At 40.6% G+C, this 21,701-nt stretch overlaps 1 long non-coding RNA gene across 7 annotated transcripts in view; it reads left to right on the forward strand.

Annotated features, from left to right (window-relative positions):
• The window catches only part of LOC138997588 (uncharacterized), a 76,478-nt gene that overhangs the window by 36,985 nt on the left and 17,792 nt on the right, over nucleotides 1–21,701 (forward strand). For 4 of the 7 annotated variants that reach the window (XR_011468991.1, XR_011468992.1, XR_011468994.1 and 1 more), the window contains one exon: nucleotides 19,201–19,343. This is a non-coding gene — a long non-coding RNA (uncharacterized lncRNA). The remainder of the gene's footprint in view (nucleotides 1–19,200; nucleotides 19,344–21,701) is intronic. The other 3 variants (XR_011468997.1, XR_011468999.1, XR_011468993.1) reach the window with 2 other exon arrangements.

Here is a 21,701-nt window from a genome sequence, read left to right on the forward strand (position 1 = left end):
GTGGCACTTCATCTAGACCAGTTTGACAGGTGTATGTGCAACATGCTTGGGGGAGATTAGGGGGGTGGGGTGAGGACAGGAATGGAAGTGAGGACAGGGAATTGGGTGAGAGGGTCGCCAGCGTGTTCCAACTAAGACAGCTTCTCATTGCATTTTCCTAGACTCCGAACAGCTGTTAACCACTTCAGGGCTTTCTTTGCCCAAAGAGTAGGATTCTACAACTGGCAGAGACACCAGCTAGATGACCTCCTTTTGTTTAGATTTTAGGAAACTGAGGCCCACAGTAGGAAGGTCAATTCCCTGACATAGTAAGAGGCAGACTTCATATTTGAACTTATTACCAGAATGCAAATGTAGAATTCCGTTTTTTGTTTTCTTCTAATATTATTTTATTTTATTTTTGCTATCAATCAATGTTTTGAAACTAAACATTCAAACAAACCAGGGATTGGGGAATGGCTGGTTTAATCAGGGAAGGAAAGAAAGAAGGAGGATAGGGCAGTGCTCAAGGCCCATCATTTCTTCCTGGGTCCTTTGCAAATCTGTTCATCTGAAATCCAAACAACACAAATGCTTTTTTTTTTTCTTTCTCTCTCTGGTTGAAATATTGGGTAGCACAACAAGTCCCTCTTACCAGAAGACACTTTTAATTCCCTTCTTACTCATTATGCAAATTTTAACTGAACATCAGTTTTCTCCAATTGCTGTTATAAGGAAATACATTTAATAAGCTGCTATAAGAAAGTACATTTAATAGTCATGTAAATCACGATAAGGTGCAAATGCAAATTTATAACATACATGACTATTAAAGTGAACTGTATTTTATACTTTACAAAACTAGCTGTTTTATATACACCAATGACTAACTCACTGTGCAGATAAAGAACAGATTTAGGGCCAGGGGTATAGTTAGGGTGAACAATTAAGAATGATGTTCAGCACGTAATAAAGTGATTTCCTAAGTGACCAAATACTCACGCATATGTGGCAAACAAAATACAAGCGCCTTTAGAAGGGGCAAAAGTGTTTATACTCAAAATAAAGGTATAACTTTGAATGGAAATATACTTGGAAGAGATATAAGCAAAGTGGTAAAAGGATACTTATATTTCTAGGAGATCAAAATCTTCCCCACTCCTAAGGACATTATGGTTCCAAGGCATCAGAGATTAGAGTTCCAGTTTGGTTAGCAAATACATGAATATTTTTAGTACCTCTTTTGGTAACTGTGTGTTCTTTACCTACTTGAATCCTCTTTCTTGGTCTATGGCCTTTGGGTATTTCTCAGCACTTCCTTGATGCCCCATGGACCTGGTGCACCAAGTCCAGTCCAGTGTTGTCCCTTGCTTGGGAGCTCTCCCTCCAGGGGCAGGCCAGGTCACAGGAGGCTGCTTAGAACATTTATAAACTGAGAGCATTCTCCTTCTCTCTGCTTCAGGAGGAGGGACTAAAAAAACAGATCCAAGAAGGTTAATCCACCTGAATTAAGATCTGCAACTTAGATCTGTGGCCAAATATATTTTTTAATGCTTGCCTTCCAGAGTCTTAGAGAGTAGTGGCCCTCAACTGTGCCTTCACATTAGGACCATTTAGGAGAGTTTTCTCAAAATCCCAATGTCCAGGAACCTCACAAAATTCTGGGTAAAATTGGTCAGGAGTTGGTCCAAGTCTTCAGTAAGAAGGGGTCAAGAAATTGAGGCCCAGCCATGGATAACCTGGACCAAAATGGCAGGAGAAAAAATAAGGTTGGGCCAAAGCCCTATTATAATACAATTTATATTTTTTTGCTTGGAGTGACATCTCCACATTGTCCTCCTTTGGCACTTGCAGTACTGATTGTTAGCTTTGGGATTCAGAGATTCAAGAAGCCAAATACCAGATTTCCACCATAGGCAATGTTAGCTTCAAACAATTTTTGATGAACTAGGTTAGATGGAGGCATTCCTAACACTTCCTGACACTCTTCCCTGGGCCAAACCTCTGGGAAGCACTGATGAAACTGGCTTCTGTACTCTCTCTGCTTCCTGACGCATATGTAACAAAGTCATGACCCACAGGATTTGTACAATTAGGAGAAAGAATTGCTATTTCATTGTAACTCAAGCCTTTCCTAGCCTGTTAAGAATCTGTGGCTCCTCATCAAAGGCTTACTGGGGCTAGGGTCAAGTTCTGTACACCAAAAAGTTGCAGGTTTGATTCCTGGTCAGGGCACGTTCAGGAGGGACAACCTATAACTATTTCTCTATTTATCTTTCCCTTCCTCTCTCTTAAAATTAATAAAAAAATATCTCTGGGTGAGGATGTAAAAAAGAAACAAACAACAACAAACAAGCTTGGAGGGCCCAGACAGGGTAGCTCAGTTGGTTAGAGCATAGTCCCAATATGCCAAAGTTGCAGGTTTCATTTCCAATCAGAGCACATACAAGAATCAACCAATGAATGCATAACTGTGTGGTAAAACCAATTGACGTCTCTCTCTCTCTCTCTCTCTCTTTCCCCCATCTGTCTCTCTAAAATCAATCAATCAATCAATCAATCAGTCAATCAATCAATACAAGCTTGGAGGCCTGTACCTCACTGGCCCAGGTAGGAGATAGCAAATTCCCTTGCTGCAGTTGGCCAGGCTCTGACCTGCTTCATTCTCTCCCTGAGAAAGAGCATCTCAGTGATTTAGACCCGGCCATTCAAAGTTTCATTGAGGTATCAGTGACCTCAGCATCAGTCCAGAGCTTATTAGAAATGCGCTCTGGCCCCACCTCAGCACCACTTGAATCAGACTCTGCATTTTCACAAGCTTCTCAGGTGATGCACAGGTAAGTTAGGGTTTTTGAGAAGTACTGTTTAGTGCTTCTTCCTCCATGTTGGCTCTAGAATCAAATCATATGAGGAGCTTTTTTTTAAAAAAATATATTTTATTGATTTTTTACAGAAAGGAAGAAAGAGGGATAGAGAGTTAGAAACATTGATGAGAGAGAAACATTGATCAGCTGCCTCCTACACACCTCCCACTGGGGATGTGCCTACAACCAAGGTCCATGCCCTTGACCAGAATTGAACTTGGGACCCTTCAGTCAGCAGGCTGATGCTCTATCCACTGAGCCAAACCGATTAGGGCATGAGGAGCTTTAAAAATATAACCTGAAGCCCAGGTCCCATCCCAAACCAATTCAATCAGAATCCATTGGGTGGGAGCTGGGCATCCATGTTTTTAGAAGCTTCTCACATAAATTCAAAGCCAGGAGTGAGTGGTGCTGTGTTAAAGTCCAGGAGAAAATTATTTTAAAGTCTATTTCAAAAATAGATCTAAGTTACCAACTCAAATTCATATATTACAATAAAACAACAAATATCTTGATTTCCAAACAAATAATTTTACTGTATATCTTAATTGGTTCTGGACACATAGGGATAAAAAACACATGGGTTACTTTGTTCCATGGAAATGCCAATAGAATATTAGGTCATTTCTGAAACCTCATGTGTTGTTGAGGAGAAATGGTAATCTTGGATTTACCTTCCTTCCAAGGTCATTCCTCCAACCTCTGCAGACGCTTCCTTTTTCCTCTCATATTGGTGTCTGAGAGCAGTCATTTATATCTTACTTAACCTCTAATATTTCTCTGTGTGGGTGCCAGTGGGAGTGGTGTCTGCCCAATAGACATCTTGACATTTTAATTCCTTCTGGGTTGATTAAGGAGTTATTCAATATTGATGGAGTTAGAATCATCAGTGATGTCCAGCCAGTGTTGGTTAGTGGTTGAGGCCAACCCATGAACCAAGAGGTCACCGGATCGATTCCTGGTCAGGGCACATGCCCAGGTTGCAGGCTTGATTCCCAGGGGTGTGTGTGCAGGGGGAAGACTATCAATGTTTCTCTCTCATTGATCTTTCTATCTCTCTATCCCTTCCCCTTCCTCTCTCTCTAAAATCATATAAACATATTTTAAAATAAAAGAATCATCAGTGAACAAGGGAGTGGGAAGCAGATTATAAAAATCTTCCCAACTACTTCTAAAATCATTGTACAACAGTCCCTTATTCTCAAATAAAACAAAGACCACATCTGACAGCCTATGAATAAAATCTGGCCTGCATATACATTTAAACGTTTGTTTTGAATTAGCTGTTGAAAGTTAGACATTGAGAGATTACATATAAATTTTGGGTTCTGACTTCTCATAGAAAATAGAAATAACTCACCATATCTTTTCCTAGTTTAAAGCCTTAGTAGTTAGAAAACCTAAGTAAGTTGGGAACCTCAATGTCCTTATCTGTGAAACAGGGATAAAGATATTTACTTACCTTACTGGTTATTATAAAAATGAATGGGGCCATATATGCAACTCCTCCTGCACATTTTTTGAATAACATAGTAAGATATCAATAAGTGAAGTTCCATGTCATTATTATTCAATAAGTTACAAAGAATTAAAATACAATAATTATGAAGTTAAATATCAAGAATATCTTATTTTTTATTGATGAGAATTATAGTATATAATAAAAGGCTAATATGCAAATCAACCGAACTGTGGAATGACCAGCCACTATAATGCACACTGTCCACCAGGGGGCAGATGCTCAGTGCAGGAACTGCCCCTGGTGGTCAGTGCACTCCCATAGGGGGAGCGCCAATCAGCCAGAAGCTAGGCTCACAGCTGATGTAAGCAGCGGCAGTGGTGGGAGCCTCTCCCGCCTCCGCAGCAGCGCTAAGGATGTCTGACTGATGGCTTAGGCCTGCTCAGGAGTGGGCCTAAGCCATCAGTTGGACATCACCTGAAGTCTCCTGGACTGCAAGAGGGCTCAGGCCAGGCTGAGGGACCTCCCCTCCCCCCGAGTGCACAAATTTCACTCACCGGGCCTCTAGTATGTAATAATTCTGAAAGTGTTGTCTCTATTCTGAACTATTCTGTGTTATCTATTTCTTTGATTTTAGTTATTGCTTTCTAATAGGAATTTTCAATCAATTTTGTTTGTTTTAAAGTTATTCAGTCTAAATTTAAATTATTCTGATATTCATGTGCTCTGAAAAAAACACTTTCTATACTGGTGGGTATGGGAAAAAACATGTTATTTCTAGCTTCATGGAAGTCACTCCCTGTCACCTCAATGTGCATAACCAGTTCAAATTTCTACTTGAATATAGACAGCATTGGCTAAAAACTCTTTTTTACAACAACTTTCTGCCTTCACTGAACACATTTTTAACTCTTTCAAGCCTGCTGCATGCATATTGATGTACAACTAATTTTAATATGATGTTTACAAGACTAACCAAGAACAGTTGAGATCTTAGAAATAAAAGTACATTGATGATTATTATGTGTCTGAGCTTGGGCTGGGCAAGAGGCCAAAGAGAGTCTTAAAAAGCTTAATTTATTGCCTGAAAATTTTATTTCAGCTGTTTTTCTCTGGTGTTAGGTCTTGACTTTTGTGCTGAATTAAAATTAAAACAGCACTTTAATTTATTCAGCTGGTAAAACTTCTTGTAGAAATAAATACTATCCATTGAGTGAAGTCATCCATGATATCCACACTTGTTTATAGCTGCCAATGATTTAATTGAAACACAGCTGTAGGATTAAAAGCATATTAATGGTTAGCCTTTTCCAGCGTTTTCACATCTTTTACCCAATAAAATCCTTGAATCAACTCCCTAAGACAGTTAATGAAATTCATTCATTAACATAAACCAGGTTATGCTCTGCTAACCAACAACCCCCAGAAGTCATTGACTTAACAAAATAATTTAATTTCTTGCCCACACAATTTCTTGGTCATTTAAATTCCAGGTGACTCATTGATTGAGACTTTTTCTGTATTATAACTCTACTGTCCCAGCACATGCACTCTAGCCTGAAGGGAGAGTGAGAACAGCACTCTCCATTAGAAATGCAGTGATGCAAGATGCTTTGTATTAAGAAAGGTCATGTCCTTTTATTGATCAGAATTTAAGGACCTGAGTTATGGGACCAGATGCCACTGAACTGCAGTGGGATTTGAGCACTATTTGAGTATCATTAGCCCCAGTATTCTCTTTAGTAAATGGGAACAGCAATATTTGCCTTGCATTCTGTGAGATAATGCATAGTCTGCTTTTGACCATTATATAATGTGATACAAAAATAAATAATGTTAGTACATTATCAAGATATTCTCTATTAAGTCATGGCTATTGTGATGGTCAATTTTACATGTCAACATGGCTGGGCTATGGTCCACAGTTATTCAATCAAATACTGACCTAAATGTGCTGTGATGATCTTTTATAGATGTGATGAAAATCTATCATCAGTAAATGTTAAATAAATATTATCCTTGACATTCTGTGTGGGCCTGATTCAGCCAATTGAAAGGCATAGAGAGCAAAACTGAGACTTCTTAAAAAAGAAGGAATTCTGCCTGTAAACTGCAATTTCAGCTCATCCTGGAGCGTTCCCTAGTGGCTAGCTCTATGGGTTCTAAGCTCGGAATCAAAACCCACAGAACTTGATTATTTCCTAAAATGTGGAGAAATATGGCTGATGACACAATGGTCAACATGACTGGATTCCTATCTTCAAGGAACTTCTACTGTAATATGGTAAGAAGATGTCTGTTCAAACAACTACAATATAAAGAATCCTATATAATAAAGAGCTAATATGCAAATGGTTGTCATGCCTTCATGCTGTCACACCTTAACAGCTCAGACACTCAACATTGGGGAGAGAGGAATTGGGACCAGCCAGGCACAAATGAGCTCGTAAGAGAGAAACAGGGACCAGCCAGGCTGTGGCCCGGGAGAGGGACAAGCCACCTGCCCTGTGGTCCCAGGTGCCAGCAGCTGGGGCTGCAGCCCGGGAGAGGGACAAGCTGCCTGCCCCATGGTCCCAGACACTAGTGCCTGTGCCTGTGGCCCACGCGAAGCCACCCACCCATGGTCCCCTGCAGCTACAGCTGGCCCAGGCAAAGCTGGCCCAGATCCTGGGTGCCTGCAGCTGGCCAGAGGGAGGGAAGCCCAGGTTCCAGGTGCCTGCGACCAGCCAGAGAAGGGAATCCTGGGTCCTGGGTGTGGAGCAAGGCAGAGGTGGTTAGTGGAGATCAGGCCAGCAGGGGAGCAGTTAGGGGTGATCAGGCAGGCAGGCAGGTGAGCGGTTAGGAGCCAGCAGTTCCAGATTGTGAGAGGCAGTCTGATATCCCCTGAGGGGTCCTGAAATGGAAAGAGTGCAGGCCGGACTGAGGGAACCCCCCATCCCATGCACGAATTTTGTGCACCAGGCCTCTAGTCCTATACAATAAAAGGGTAATATGCAAATAGATGAAATGGCAGAACAATCAACCAATCAAAGAGTAATATGCTAATGATATGCTAAAACTGCTCAACTGTTTGCTATGATGTGCACTGACCACCAGGGGGCAGGCAGTCAACTGGTCGACCAGTCGCTATGATGTCCACTGACCACTAGGGGGTAGATGCTCTGACTGGTAGGTTAGCTTGCTGCTGGGGTCTGGCCATTCAGGACTGAGCGAGATGGGTCAGACACACCCTGGAGCCTCCCGCAGCCCCTCCCTGGGCCGATTGTGCACTGGTGGGGTCCCTCAGCTTGGCCTGCACCCTGTCGCAATCTGGGACACCTCAGGGGATGACACAGAGCCAGTTTAAGCCTGATTCTGCAGGCCATTCCTCTTGTGAGGGCACCAGATGCAGAGCTCATGGCTGGTAGTGCTGCTGCGGTAGTGCGAGCCTCTCCCAATTAGGACTGATTGGGCGCTAGCCCATAGCAGGCACCGTGGGGCTGGGATGAATGGGAGTGGCAGGTAGGAGATGCAGGTGGCATTGGACTGTGGGTTTCGGCCCGATCCCTGCATGCCACCCAGAGAGACCCCACCCATGCATGAATTCATGCACCAGGTCTCTAGTCTATATATATATATAAGGCTAATATGCAAAGTGTCCCCTAGGGAGTTTGACTGGGAGACCTGGAGTTCCATTACTCACTATGATGTGCGCTGACCACTAGGGGGTGTCATGGAATGAAGGAAGGCCCTGGCCAGCAACTGGCAGCTGTGGAAGAAACACCCTGGCTGGCAGCCAGAAGGAAGGCCCCAGCTGGTAGCCGGAAGGCCCCTATCGGCCCTGACAGCCGGCCAAGCCTCAGGACCCTACCTGTGCATAAATTTCATGCACCGGGCCCCTAGTGCAATGATAAATGACTTAAAAGTGAAAGGGAGGGGAAAGGAAAATGCTATTTTAAAAAATGCATTATGTTCCACAAACTGAACTCGGGTCTTAAGGTCTTTGCATAGTTGATCACATTTAACACACAACCAACTCAGATCTGAGCAATTGACAATATTTAAGAGGAAATTGAAGGCTAGAAAATTGTGAGAATTTTGTAACATTTCCTAAGATAGCAGGAACCAAGACTTCAATTCAGGCCTTTCTGACTCCAAAGAATATCTTTGCCTATATGTAGTGGAGAATCAGAGGACAGATGAGGATAGGGAAGGGGTTCAAGATGTGCATCAAATTTTGGGGAAATAAACCCTCTTCCATCCAAACTGATGTTCATTTGCACATAGAATTTCCATACACAGAAATGCCTCCCATTCTCTTGGGCTACCTGAAACCTTCCAAGAAACCAACCTAATGGACCAGTTTATGACTTTATAACTTACACCCCACCTACCAATGTTTTTTCTTTTTCCTTCGCTCCTGAGTCTCTTACATTCTTCCCAATATGTTCATGTGATCATTGCTAGATCAGTGATCCATTTGAGGATGGAAGAACCTTAGTAACTATGCACAAACTAAATGAAGATTTCAAAATTTACCCTATTTTCTGAACTTTGTGGTTCTGGCACCAACTCTCCTACGGCCTATGCAACTTTGAACAAGCAACAGAATATATAACTCTTAAATTTTTATCTATAAAATGAGTGGTTTCAATAGACTTTAAACCACTTTTCCAAGCTTAATATTTATTCATTATTTTGAGAAATATCTCTTCTGGACCCATATGTACTAGGAGATCAGCTGGATTCATGGAAGTAATGGCCCACAATAGTGATACAGGGTTTAATAGGATAGAGACTATATTATCAGAAATTATATATGTATTATACATGCAATACATATATACTAATATATATGTGTACCTATATAAAATAACAGTGTATTGCTTTACATGTGGTAGGATTCAATAAAAAAAAATTCCTCTCTCCTCCCTTTCTCTCTCCCTCCCTCTCTTTTTTGCACAACTTTTCAGCCACTCTCAATGTAAATTTGATCTGGCACACCAGCTGTCACCCTAAATCCAGAGATGATGTGTTACCTGTCTAAATGGCAACAGATGAGACTCTTTGCCAAGCCCCTGCTCTCTGTATCACTGTGTCATTGTTCATCACCTCCTGGTGACAGATTCACAGTCCTCAATGGTTTCACAGACTGAAAGCACTGTTATTATTTACACTTAGTTTCTTCCCACCAGCTTCTAAAAAAAAATAGTTTGTAGTCAAACAGGAGAAAAACAAAAATTTGCATGCTCTATCCATCCTCCTATTTCCTTAGATGGGGAGATTTACAAGGGCAGAAGGCAGTAATAGGAGGTGCACAGATAGGGGGATAGAAGTCTGGTTTCTATGGTAAAGGAAATGGTTTAAAAATAAGTGCTCTATCAATGGAAAGTGCTTTCCACACATTAGGCATCATTATTATTCTGTTATTTGGTTCGCTTGTTTGTTTTTTTAATTTTGCCATAAATAGTATATATACTTGAGAATATACATTTTACTCTTCAATTTAGTCTTCTGTAGAATGATATTTTATTGAATGTATTGAGGTGGCATTGATTAATAAAATTATACAGGTTTCAGGTATATAATACTATAATACATCTGTATATTGTATTGTGTGGTCACCACTCCAGATCATGTCTCCTTCTGTCCCCATCTATCCCTCCTTTACCTTCTTCTACCTTCACCCACTCACCTCCCACCCCCTGACAATCCACACACTGTTGTCTGTGTCTATGAGGTTATTGTGTGTGTGTGTGTTTTGTTGTTTGTATTTGTTTTTGTTTGTTTGGGTTTTTTTTGCTTAACCCTTTCACCTTTTTAAACCCTGGACTCCTCTACTCTCTGAAAGCTGTCAGTCTTTTCTCTGTATCTATGAGTCTGTTTCTGTTTGTTTTCTTGTGTTTTTTTTTTAGTTCATTTTGTTCATTAGATTCTACATATAAGTGAAATCATATGGTATTTGTCTTTCTCTGGCTTGATTATTTCACTTAGTCTAATAGTCTCCAGGTCTATCCATACTGTCACAAAATGTACATTTACACAGGGGAATACTACTCAGCCCAAAAATGGAACTATGAGTTTTGACTAAATATTACTACCATTATAATTGCCAGCCTAATTATGTTTGTTTAAACCATATTGCTTCTAATTTTAGACAACACATTGCATCCAATACTAATAGATAATAGACAGCGTTTATTGGAATTAAAGAGAAGGACAAGTCCAACCAATTAGAGATAACTGTGCTAAATAAGGTATTTTAAACAGCAATTTTTGTTGTGATTAGTATTCAAAATTTGAACCTAATTCTTGATATCAAAACTCAGCCTTTTAACTATCTTTCACCTAATGGTGCTGCATAACCCCCAGGCAGAATCCATCCATTTTCAAAAGCAAAGTCGCAATAGAGTCGCCACACATCTGTTTGAACCATCCAAACATGGTTTTAAAAAAAGTCAATCAGCTGATCAAATGCACACATCTAATTCATATAAATGTGTGCATTTATGATTAGATGCATTACAGAAATGAGATGTGTATAAAAAATTGATATATCTACTATGAACATAGAAATAATACACCTGCATATCTACACTAATAAAAGAGAAAGATGCAAATTGACCATAGCTTCGCACCCACCAGCCAATCAGGAGTGAGTATTCAAATTAACTCGACAAAGATGACAGAAAGGTGGCTCTGGCCAGAGCGAAGGCGGTGCAGGCTGCCAGGGGAAGGAAGGCCCATTCTTACATGAATCTTCATGCATCGGGCCTCTAGTCTATACTAATAAAAGGGTAATATGCTAATTAGACCGGGTCAAAGGGACATCTTTCGTCCGTCCTTCCAGATAAAGCCACAGTGGTGGGGGTCAAGGCAGAGGCAGTTAGGGGTGATCAGGCAGGCAGTCAGGTGAGCAGTTAGGAGCCCACGGTCCCGGATTGTGAGAGGAATCTTGGATTGGAGAGAGTGCAGGCCGGGCTGAGGGGAACCCCTCGCCCCCACCTGCACGAATTTCATGCATCGGGCCTCTAGTACTATATAAATGAACATTGCACATTATAGCAGAAATACATTAAAAAGAATTATTGAATTTATGTAATCTATACTACTGAAAAGGTAATATGCAAATTGGTCAGGATGCCATCACAGTAAGGACCAGCCGGGTGGGTGGGAACTTGCAGTTGGGGATGGTGGCGGGGACTTGCAGCATTGGGGACTCGATGGTGGCTGCCTTTTGCTCAGGGTAGCCCTGGGCAAGCAGCAGTGGGGACGGGGGCGGAAAGGTAGGCCCTGCGAAGGCCGGCCTGGACTCCCCACATGGTGGCAGTGGAGGCTGTGAGCACTCATGATGGCCATTCCCGCTTGCCCAGAAGGACCACAGGTTCCTTTTTCCAAGTGGCAGCAGAGCCAGTCTGCCAGGAAACTTCTACACCGGCAGTGAAGGCAGGTGAGCATGGGACAGCCCAGCAGCGAACGCAGATGAGGGAAAGTCTGAGCTCCACAGCTAACAGTTCCCAGCCCTGCCATGCCCCACCTTGGCCTCCGGGATGGCAGATCAGGGGTTCTGAGAAAGGCAGCTCCAGAGAAAGCCACAATGGTTGCAGCTGCAAGGCCAAGGGCTCAAGGCAGCTGCGAGGTCCTTCCTGATAAAGCGGACCAGCCAGGGCGAAGCTGCCCCGCAGTTGTTTATTAGTTGCTTTACCAGTGCATGAGGGTGTTATTTTTAAATGGAATGCAGTGCTGGCTGCATGGGAGAGTGGTGGGAGCTTGGAGCCGCAGCTCTAGCTGGGGGACGTGGCATGGCCCACACCGCATTCCTAGGGCGCTGTTTGCTGGCCATCTAGGCTGTCCCCACTGCCGGCTTCCAGTCAGTCCGAAGCTTGGGCCAGGAAGCTGGATAGTGAGTTTCATGCTGTCCAAGCCTTGGTGTAGATTATGAGTTCGCGCCAGGGAACATTGTCTTCTCTAAGCCCGGGCTCCGCTCCCTCATTCACATTCTGGAAACAAAGCCACCTACTTCTCTTTGACTTGGAAGCCATGCCAGGCTAGACTGCACGGCCAATGGTTCCGGAGCAGATTTCACATGCCCACATACTCACTAGCACAGAACACCCTGGCCACAGGTGGACTCTCATCACCCTGCATGGTTTGTGCCCTCACTCTCTAGCTCTGAATGTCTCCAGTCCATATGTGCCCGTCTGTCTCTCCGGCTTACAGTTCTGTCCATGTACAAATGTGCTTCTGTTACTTGGGGTTATCTTCAAAAGCGGAACGCTGGAAAAGAGGTGTCTGACTGCTTTCTGGGGCTGCTCCTCTGCGTGAGGCTCCGCTCCTCTCATTGCAGGCCTGTCCGCTGAAAAGCCCTGAGTTTGCATTTGGTTTATAGCCTGGTGGTGTGGACCCTGATGCAAAACAACTGTCAGCTTCAAATGCCCTTGTGGTGGGCTTGGGGGTAGGGAGAGCTATATCACCTGGAATCTGTTTTTCAGCTCTGAGGATAACAGGGAGGCCTGGGCTTTGCACCATGATATCGCATAAAATCCAAAGAACTCTCAGTGGCTTCGTTTCCAATACTTTAACACACTGTAAAATAAATCCACTCTTTTTCTTCTCTAAATCTAAACAATCTTTTGTCATTAAAGTGAAGATGTAGAAAGAATGTGTTTATACTAACTGGGCTCTTGGCCATTAGATTTTCACTAAAAACATCTTGTGTCCATTTTCAGAATGCATATCCAAGGAGCGTTCCAAAAAAATGAAAGAATTCAAGGTTTAATTCAAGGTTGACCCTGTTGGTAAGGAATGGGGGTAAGAGGCGTAATACAGGCATTTCTCTCCAAGAGCTTACAGTTTTAGTTGGAGGAAATAAGACATATAGTGTTAAAAAGTTCAATATTTCAAGAGTTAGAAACAGTACAAGACAAATACAAGAGTCATATAGTATTAGGCAAGTTTCAAATGAATGGAGGTTCAGTACTTCAAATGGCAGTGGCTATAAATGTTCAACTTGCTAAATGTGCATCTTACCCAAAGAACTTACCATTGTAATTTGGCCCTATGGCAAACCTTTGAAAACTCAGAAGTTGAATCTTAATAATTGTTCTCTTTTATCCTAAAATTTCTTTGATTTTAAGGGCCTCCTTGGTCCTTTTCCAAAGCCCTAAACCTCCCCCGCCCAAGTTTTTAGTATATGAAAGCTGAGTAAGTTAAGGTTGTTGGTCAAGAAGTAATGCCATCATGACCTTTGAGTTAGAATTTTTGGTCAAACTTCCCCCACTTTCTTTTTATACCCTATTTATTTCTACAAATTAAGGTGGTAATTGTCCACTCTGTTTTGTAAATTCAGTTACTGGAGGAACACAAATTTTTTTAATGTTTTACCTAAATAAACTGAGTAGATTCCAGAGCCCAAATACTAGGGACTGAGCATGCTGCCTGTCAGAAAAGTGTTCATTTAACCTCTTGGGTTGGCTTTTATGTCTGTCTCAGCAATGAAGACAGGAAACACAAATACAGTATACACCTCCAGACAGACACAGTGTGGGGCAAAAGTAGACTTACAGTTGTTTATATGGAAAGTAATACAGTAATTAATCTATATACATAAAAGGCTAAAATACAAAGTGTCCCCTCAGGAGTTCAACCAGGAGACTGGGAAGTTAGATTGCTCACTATGACATGTGCTGAACACCTGGGGGTGGCATGGAACGAAGGAAGGCCCCAGCTGGCAGCCAGAAGGCCCCGATCGGTCCTGATCGCTGGCCAGGCCTAGGGACCCTACTTGTGCATGAATTTTGTGCACCAGGCCTCTAGTTCTATATAATTGTGTGAGGATATGTATATTTGTTTAAATGTGTATTAAAGCAAGCATATATAAAATTTATGTGAACATACACACACACAGACACACAGGTATATCTGGGCAAGTTGTGAGAGACAGAGAAACAATGGTCTTTGTTTTCCACCAGCTTTAGTTAGCTTTGTAGTGGGATAACTTTTCTGCTTGTTCCTCATTACCACTTTCAAACTATTTATATATAAAAATAGCTTCCTTTTAAGTGTGTGCCATTAAGTTTTATTACCCATTACCCCCCTCTTCTTTATCGCCATCACCAACTACTCTCTGAACCATCAATGTCTTCAGCATCTGGCTTTCAGCCTTCTTCTCTACCACTAACTCCTGTTTCCATTGATGGTCTTCACCAATCCTGACGTTATCCATTACCCTGGAATGTTGTCTTCTAGACATTCCAGCTCCAATGATCTTAGCCCTCTTCACTGCCATGTTCTTGTGATCACTCCCACACTTCCCCACAGCATCTTGTCTCACCTATGAGTGCTGAGCCTCTAAGGTATCTATTGTTAAGTGCCTCATTCTTTGCAATACTTTTGTTCTAAGTAAGAAGCCACATTTTCCAAATAAGTGCATTTTCTCCCCTGCCAGAAAATTATTTCACATGTTTGTCTTCCTTTAAAAAGAATTCATCATTCCACAGGCCCATGCACAAGGGTAACTGGTAACCACAGCTAATACTGCGTGAAGCCACATTTTCTGAGGGTCTACTAAGTGTCTTCTGAGTTTCTTATTTTGCCTCCAATTCTCCCAGTGGTCCTGCAGGGTAGGGCTGTTATGATTACCTTCGTATAGCTTAGAAACCAACAAACAGACAAGGCTCCGAACTAGAAAAGAAATATTTCCAGGTTTGCACAGCTAGCATTTTGAAGAGCTGGGGTTTGTACGTAGTTTGACCAGGTCCTAAATATTATTTTCCTTATTTTAGACCAGGTGACTGTGAATAGAAGAATCTCAGCCTGAGAAAGCATGAAACAGAGCATATATTACTCAGTTAAAGGGTATAGGGAAAGGAACCAACCTCTAGACAAGGAAGATAGTAAAGAACAATATGTTTTCTTATGTGCCTTTCCTCCCTGGTTTTCCTTCATGTGGCTTTCTGCTGCCTTTTAACCTGTACCGCAGGCCTGTGTGAACGTCCTTGAGCAAAAACCTGAATGCACTACCTTGGCGATCTATGACAATATATAATTGCTCTAGGATTCCCCCAATACTTGGAGAATAGCGAAGATCCCTAGAATAGCAGTCATGTCTTATCACTCTGGTCTTACCTTATAGCATTCCAGAATTATCTACTGTGATGTGGATCCAGTAGTCCTCCAACATTTCCCATTTGCATACTGTGACAGATATTACATTTTCCCTTTCACCAAGCATCCATCACTCTTAGGATGCATGGCCTTCTTCTTCAAGCTTTGAAGGCTTAGATTCTAATGAAAAGTCCTTGTTCTTCTCTGTAGAGAAAGGTCCTGGGATCCCTCAAAGACTCATGTGGCCATAGATGGGGGAGACAGTCTTTGACTTCAAGATACTTTTTGGCTTGAATGCCATGAAAGCTGCTGGGAGGTTAAGAAAAGGACTTCAGGATGGAAGATGTGTGGATGAATTTTATGATTTTGTTGAATACCTCAGACTGCAATTGTTAGTTACAGTGTATTGCTTATGATGGTGATCTATGGCAATATATAATTGCTGTTAATTAATTTCATAAATCTATTAATTCATAGGTAGGTTTTCCAAGCATAAGCTATATTAGTGCATTTGTGTTTATGTAATTTTATAGCATATAGGCATGAATAATACATGATTTTAATTTTAATCTTATTTTAGGACTATTAAAACTCCTTATCTCTAGGGAATATATTATAATAAAAGAGATTCTTTTTATTTGAAGAGCTCTTCATATTTTAAAAACATTTCAGGCCATTATATTACTTGATACTTAAAGCACTGCTTAACAATACCTAAGAAATTGGAGGTCAGAGAGGTTAAGTAATTTTTCTTAAACTACCTAACATCCAAGAAGACCCTAAACCAGAACACACATCATCATATATATTTAAAACTTGTAGATGATTTAAAGTTCAAAGCTGTGGGTATTTTTCAGTCTATTCCTGGAAGTTGGGAGGTGGTGAGTGAAACACCTCTTTTTGCCTATTAAATTGTGGATGTATTTTCTTTATTCAAATTTATATAATACAGAGAGAATTCTTCATTGATAGCCTTTCTTCTTGGTGAAAGTCCATTCTATGTTTAGCAGAAATCATTTTGGTAACTATGCCATTTAGTTTTGATATTCCTTTTAGTTATATTTATATTCCTAAAAGCCTAATTCATCAGCAACTGCAAATAAAGTCACCATCATCATCACTCACAATATTATTTTCACCAAGTGCAAAATATAAGCAATGGCTTGGCTGAAACATATTGATCGTATTTCTTGGGAAAATCATGAAACTTCCTCTGAGATACACTATTTGTCATAACTGTATTTTTAGCCAAGAATAATGAATAACTGATAAAATGAAATATGGTGGGACATAATTGGCAAATGGAGAGCATTTTACAGAAATCGCTCACAGTATTTTGAATTTCATTCCTAGTTATGGTTTATTTAACACTAGCTGAGTGCTCAGAGTCATGCACAGAAGATTGATGATCTTTTAGAGCAATTCCTAAGTGCAATATTATGTCTTAAAGAATTATGCCACTCTCTTTGAGGGTGCTGAGAGAGACGTTAGGAGGCATCAATAACAATTCAAGTTTTACTAACCATCTGCATTTTGTAAATCAACCAGACAGAGGGTTTCCTCATACACCCCCTGAAGGAACAACATGATCCTGAAAGACATTTACTAATGTATTTGTATAACAGTATAGTTATTGAAAGGTAATGACTTTGTGAATAACCCAAGGTATGCCAAGAAGGAGAACAAAATAGAAATAATATGGGGATCTACACAGGGGACAAATCTCTGAGTTTGATATTGCTCTCAATGTTTCAGTTGGCATGTCCTAAAGCATCATCTTTGCTCCCTGTAGGGAAGTCATAAATATTCTGACTACTGAATGTTGTTCTAAATAATTCTCCTGAATTCTAAACATTTTTATGAGGTTCTCTCAATATGTATGTTACCTCCAGGAAGGAATGTAGCCATTGAGAATCTTTAGGTCTTAGAAACTGGAGAAGTTGGTGTTTGTAATAGGTGCTTACTATATCCTTTTCTCAGTTACCTTTTGCTTGTTTGCTTTCTGTGTTTGTTTTTTTTTCCCCCCTACTCTTCAGGCGGTGGGATATTGTGAAATTAGTGTAGACTTACAGTCAAAATTTGGCTGGAGTTGCAGATCTGGTATCTATTATCTTTAAAGCTCTGAAGAAGTTACTTAGCTTCCCTGTGCCTCAGTTTTTTGAATCTATAAAATGGGTATAATAATAGTACTTAGGAGCAATGCTTAGGAAATTGACACAAAATAGATCCTCATTAAAAGTAAGCAATTATTATTAAGCCTCTTAGCCCCGTTGAATCACAGATTCTTCCTTTATAAATTAGAAACATACAATTATGAATTTACCTAGTTGTTGTGGTATCTGATCAAATAAGGGTAAGGAGTCTGAAATGTTTTGCTAAAATAATTTTCTTTTTTTAAAATATGTTTTATTGATTTTCTACAGAGAGCAAGGGAGAGAGATAAAGAGTTAGAAACATCAATGAGAGAGAAACACTGATCAGCCGCCTCCTGCATGCCCCCCACTGGGGACGTGCCTGCAACCAAGGTACATGCCCTTGACCGGAATCGAACCTGGGACCCTTGAGTCCACAGGCCAACGCTCTATCCACTAAGCCAAACCGATTCTGGCTAAAATAATTTTCTTATCTTTGGGAGAAAGCAGATTGTTTTAGGGTATTGGAATCAGAGGGTTGGGTCCAAATCCTGCTGAAAAATACTCTAATTTGAACCAACCATTTGGTCTATTTGAGAGACTCTTTCTATCTTTGAATTTTATAATAACTCTTGTTTATCTAGGTCACTGTGATACACTAAATGAGGTAGTGCATGCAATTGTATAGCTCTTAAGAATGCAAAAGGGGCCAGGCTGGCATGGCTCAGTGGTTGAGCATCAACCTAAGAACCAGGAGGTCACAGTTTGATACCTTGTCAGGGAACATGACCAGGTTGCAGGCCCGATCCCCAGTAGGGGGCATACAATAAGCAGCAGATTAATGATTCTTATCATTGTTGTTTCTCTCTCTCTCTCTTCCCCTCTCCCTTCCTCTCTGAAATCAATACAAGTATATTTTTTAAAAGAATCCAAAAGGGGCATGTTAATGTTAGCTGCTAATATCACAATTGCTAAGAAACAGTGAATTGACATCCCTTTTATCTGTTTCTAGCGCTCTCTCTCTCTCTCTCTTTTTCTCTCTCTCTCCCTCTCAAATGGGGTGGAATCGGGTATGCACTAATTAAAAGGAAGTTATAGTAGTTAGGTGTTACAGCTTAGAAGAAGAGAAAAATCCATTATATAGTAGTAAGGGCTTATGAATGAGATGGCATTTGAACTGTGTGGTAAATATTAAGGGGATTGAGTCTGTGGGAATGGAAGAGAGACAAGCAGCATTCATAAGAAAACTGTGATGAAATGTAGAGAGAGGCAACTGGGAGCAGAAGGGGAAATATATGAATAAAGAGAAACTTTCTGTTGACTAGAGCCTTGTGTGTTGCTGGGAAATTGATAAGTCTAAAATTGGCAGTCCTGGGAAGCTGGGCTTTACTCAGATGATATTGTAAAGCCAGGGTGAGGCACTATCAAACTGTGCTTTACTAAGACATCCTATTCTTATCCAAATTTTAGCAGAGTCTTTGTTGCTGCTGGTCATGTATGGCCATCTCTTCCTCCCACCCTGTGAGGGTAGCCCCAGGACCCACCCACTTAGAACTTTCTTTATCTAGCTTTCAGTGGCACACAGATCCCTCTCCTTTCTCACTTCCCACCCCTGTAAAAATAACAAATACATGTTACAGGTTCAATATTCCTTGTCTTTTTTTCTATTCCACCCATGAAGATGCCCTTCTGCATCTCACAACTTTTGTAGGTTTCCTCGATGCTCTGTGATGCCTTCTCAGATTATCCGAGAGATTCCACTGCCTACTCACTTGCATTTGACTGCTGCTATTCCTGAAACTCCACAGTAGCAGATGCCACATGGTAAGTGATGTATTGGTTTATTTAGATGCCTGTTTCCCCAAAAAAACCCTGTGAGCTCCTTTGATAAAATTGTCCACTCCTTGCTTCTTTTATGTAAGTCCACTTCACTTTATAGCTACAGGGTACGATCTTATAGTTATGAGATATAATGTTGCTGTCACTGAGTATCAGAAAATCAAATTTGAAATTTGTGCTAACGTATTCTATCCCTATAAGGTCGAATGTGTTCATGTTATAGTATACTCTAAGTCAGCCTATGCTTTTTGGCTATACTTTTGATGCCATATTGATTCATTTATTAAATACATATTTATTTAGAGGTAGTCAGATTATGTAAAAAATATCTTGAGCTGAATATTAATAGATCTTAGTTCTCTCCCCAACTGAATCTGTGACCTTAGATAATCATTGAACATTTGCAGAAATGAGTGTCCTAGCTATGACTGGAGACATTGGTTGCATGTTCCCTACGATTCCCTTCAGCTCTAGCATGCTACAATGTGCATTGTGCTAAGCATAACAACAGGTTCTTATGACTATCATAACAAACATCAAAGTTATTTTACTTTGGAGGAATCTAATAATCCCATCTTTCAACAGATTATAGACCAACTGACGCACACATAGGAGCTCAGACATTAAAACATATAATGCACTTTATTTCTTATAGATATTAATTAGAAAATTCTGCCTAGGCTTGAAGTCAGAACAAAAATTCTTATTACGTCTCCTGTGAATTGAACCCTGTTGTAAATGGATGACTCCAGGGAGCTTAGTCTGCCATAAGAGTCGATGGGAAAATGGGCAGATATCTGGATATTTATAACACCATTCACAGGCCATACAAAATCATCAACTCAAAAATTAGCTTGCTATATTTGGTCAAGCATTTAATTAACTCACCCCTAATGCCTTGGCAGGGCCAGAGGAAATGATTTTGTGGCCTTTATAAGACCCCAAGTCCAGACGTCCTCCACCTCTGCTTAGGGAGTAGTGAGTAATGGGTAGCAAGGGAGAGGAAGAATCTGCCCCAACATTTTCTGGAGTGGTAGGAGGATTGAGGGGAATTTTTATTTCTAAGCAGATAAGAACATTAAGGTTAAGAACACTTTTCATCAATGCCATCAACAGCAACAACAACAACAACACACACACACACACACACACACACACACACACAATCTGTTTGACACAATGCATGCAATAAAGTTAATTTTAACAGAAATTATCTTTAGAACTTAGAATCAAAAGATGTCATTGAGATTTGGGAAGTTGCAGATATACATTTACCATTTGGGGCATTTATATTTCTGGTCTCATTCCCATCTCATGAAAATTTTATTATTAAAAAAATATTCTAACCTGTTCAAAGTATATTCATTGGTTCAATTTCAAAATGCATATATCTTCTAGTAAATGCATTGACTTAACATAATCCAAAGGCAGAAAATTAGGTATCACAATAATAAATCTTTCAATGTCCCCTCTCTTTCTCTAAACAAATAAGTAAATACAAAGAACAATGGGTATGGTCTCTCTTTACTTCCCTGGACAACAATCTCCAGCCTTGGCATCCAGTGTTCCTCCCTACCTTGCCTGCCTATAGGTTTCTGAAGTTGAAGCCACCTTCTCAACCTTCTCATTCATTGACACAAACTTCTCACAGCCTCACCTGTACTGTCTGCTCTAATCTTTGAACTAAGTACAAAAAAATTTCTTTCTCTCTTCCTTTCCCTTACCTGCCCCTCTCTGTTTTTCTCTTTCTCTCCCTTTCTCTATTCATCTCCATTGCAGTGTATCCCACAATCCTATGTTTAAAGACTTGTTTTACTGCATTTTAATTTTATTTAACTTCTCTCTCAAGACACTAATCTGTGTATTGCTCAATATTAGAGATATATTATACACAAAGAAGTTCCCAATAAATCCTTGTCTAATGAATGAATAATTGATACTTTTTTGATGTTTTAAAAAGATTCTACAGATGCAATTAAGTAGTTTGGTTTTATCGACAATTTTCTATATCCAAATATACTGAGGTTGGAATTTTGAAAAGAAGAAACTGAGACAGGGATTTGAATGCATGTCATTTATGTGTGATGTGATCCCAGAAATCATGAGGTGGGGGAGTGAAGTGAGACAGAAAAGGGACAAAAGCCAATAAAAGTTGTGCTGATTGACTGTTACCACTGTGGGTCACTGGGCCTGAATCTTGCGAGAATCCTCTGGAAAACTACAAAGAGCAAACCTCAGGATCTCCTCTTGCCCAACAAGCAAGGCAGCTGAAGCTTTTAAGCACCCAACTCCCACTAATAATCAGTTAAACACTGCTTCTACATTGCTAATTCGTTGCTATTT

This window comes from Myotis yumanensis, unplaced genomic scaffold (genome assembly GCF_028538775.1).
Source record: "Myotis yumanensis isolate MYYU_CA2020_CCGP unplaced genomic scaffold, mMyoYum1.0.hap1 SCAF_1, whole genome shotgun sequence".
In the NCBI taxonomy this organism is placed as follows: domain Eukaryota; kingdom Metazoa; phylum Chordata; class Mammalia; order Chiroptera; family Vespertilionidae; genus Myotis; species Myotis yumanensis.